We start from the raw sequence: 2,694 nt of genomic DNA, 5'->3' as shown, positions 1-2,694 counted from the left end.
TAATTAGTAATATATATATTATTAATTAGTAATATATATATATATATATATATATATATATATATATATATATATATATTGCATTTGTTCATGTGATACAGTATAATTTTTTTTTTAATCTTGCATTCATAATTTTCTATGTAACAACTATCTTGCTATCCACTAACGTATTGTAGTGTTTTTGGGGCTGGCTGCTCCATGCCTTTGATATAGCTGACTACAGGCTCAGCAATGGGTTATGTATCATAAAACAATGAAAAGCTTAACCCCATGCACCCTTTTACTGCCTTTTCTCATTTTTAATCTTTTTTGCAAGCTTTGACTTTTTTGAGTAATCTTTGGCCAAAACTCACTGAATAGTTTTGAATGGCTTAACCATCAATGTTTGCAGATATAAATGTTATCCTGTTTTGCTTTTCCTTCATAGTTTTAATATGGTTCTCATTGTAAGGTTCTCTTACAGAAGGATAATAGGATCACTTCTTATTTTTTACTACGTGATTTGAAGTTCTCATTCTACAGGAGATCAACTGAAATTTCCCTGGTTATTCGGCAAACCATGGAAGCATCTATATTGACACATCTATTGCCTCGATCTCAGGTTTTATTACACATTAAGAACTTATTTTGTCATGTGCTTTGCTTTCCCCTAGTCCTCCCTAATGTTTTACTTATTAAATTTGCAGATAGATATATATGTCCAAGTTCTCCAAGCAGATGGAGGTAACTAAGACTTGATAATGGGATCTTGTGATTCTCTTCTGTCATTGCCATTTTATTTTCTCTCTTTACTCATTTAATATGTACATTAATTTTGGGTGATGTTGACATGTCTTTTATAGGAACTAGATCTGCTTGTATAAATGCTGCAACTTTGGCCCTTGCTGATGCTGGGATCCCTATGCGTGATCTTGTAACATCCTGCAGTGCCGGATACCTTAACAGCACAAGTCTGCTTGGTATATATCTGTTTTTACTCTAAATTTGAACTGGCTAAATACAAGTGTGGTATGTCTGTTTTGTTTCTGTCTACTTCTGATGCACGGGCTGCCCTAATTATTAAAGGTTTCTGAATGTGTACAGATTTGAACTATGTAGAAGACAGTGCTGGAGGTCCTGATGTAACCCTAGGAATTCTGCCAAAGTTGGATAAAGTAACACTGCTTCAGGTTAATTCATGTCTTGTTATTTTCTCTGTATCTATTGTGTAGTCAACCAGGTAAATTAGTTCAACAGAAAGGAAAACTTTTTATTGCTCTCTCAGTCATTGGTACTCACGTAGTAAAGAGTCTGGTGGTGTTGAAGCTGTAATTCCTCTTCCTTCAAAAACTGTTCTTGTTATTAGAGATTTTGGAGAGAACAGTAGAGTTTTAACCCTTGATTACTCGAGGGAATAGGTGCATGTTCGGAAATCCCCAAAAGAAGCTTATCTAAGCTCGCCTTAGATTTAACAACTTAATAGTTTGCTGTACACATGAATCTTTTTTCAAATATCAGTTGTTTTTTAATCAACAGATACTTCTTACGAAGGTTCCTGATAGAGTGATTTGCTGTTGTACCCTTTGATGGAGTTATGTCATGACAAATCTTCTTTTTAGTCTGAGTTAATGTTTGATCAAGTGTAACTTAATTTTGACTAGTATCATACTTGGTAACTCTTTATTTGGAATTCCAGTTCAGCATCTTTTACTTTTTTAGTTGCAGATCTTTTGTTGATACTTTAAATTTTGACTGAAGAAATATAGTTGATATATTCTTTCCGCCACCTTATTATAGGATGAAATTCATGTATGGTCCACAAAACAGAGAGGGAGGGTAACTTCATTTGGTGGGGCTGGCATATATTTTTTCCAATGACAGTTTATCAGTCAGTTTATTGCTCCCATTCTTAGATTGATATTATGGAGTTAAATTTGTTTCGAACACGTGCCACTATGTAAAGGCTGGTTGAGATTGTGAACCTTCAAAGTTTTAATCAGAAATTTACTACTATCATTATTATGAAAAGCATGCAATGCTTTTCTTTTCTCATCCAGCTTATTTCATTCGTTCACTCCCTGCCATATTCCGTAGTTTAGAATGGAAAAGCTCCTAGTTTAATTTTATTTGCACTAATTTCTGTTGTTACTGTCTATAGATGGATTCTAAACTACCAATTGACATTTTGGAAAATGTTATGCAACTGGCAATCGAAGGCTGCAAAGCAATAGCAAACTACATTCGAGAAGTAAGAACCTGCTGACACTTTTGTGATTATACTAAGAGGAGTCCAAACAAGTTTTACATTAATTTCACTGCTTAAATCCTGTTTCTTTGTTGGCTGGCAGATTTTGCTGGAGAACACAAAGCAACTGGAGTATCGACGAGGTGTATAGTTTTTATAGCAGAAATGATGCTATGATTATTATTACCTGTGGTCACGGTTTTCCAGATTTGTAGGTCCGTTCTTTCAGCATTTGTGCTTTTTTTTGGTTATGGAGGAGAATTCTCTTGTATTTACGTGGAACAATTTTGTTTTTAGCATACGGTGCTGAATAAAACGGAAAATTGTTGTAGAATTCGTTTCTCATTTCTGTCACCTTATCACTATGAATAAAAGGTAGCAAAATTATGATTTATTTTGGGACCACTTTCTGAATTTCCACCAATCCCCCAAAATAAGACGTGTAGAATGGAACTAATGATCTGACACTT

The 2,694-nt window shown here is 34.2% G+C and overlaps 1 long non-coding RNA gene across 1 annotated transcript; it reads left to right on the top strand.

The window, feature by feature from the left end:
- Positions 1-516: 516 nt before the first annotated feature.
- Positions 517-925, top strand: LOC148195362 (uncharacterized). Its single transcript, XR_015780828.1, has 3 exons — positions 517-601; positions 687-723; positions 843-925. It is a non-coding gene; the product is annotated as an uncharacterized LOC148195362 (long non-coding RNA).
- Positions 926-2,694: the final 1,769 nt, after the last annotated feature.

Source organism: Vigna umbellata, chromosome 7 (assembly GCF_029865625.1).
Source record: "Vigna umbellata cultivar VRB3 chromosome 7, Vumbellata_1.0, whole genome shotgun sequence".
NCBI classification, from domain to species: domain Eukaryota; kingdom Viridiplantae; phylum Streptophyta; class Magnoliopsida; order Fabales; family Fabaceae; genus Vigna; species Vigna umbellata.
Note: the sequence above shows the minus strand (reverse complement) of the source record. Positions and strands in the feature narration are given on the sequence as shown.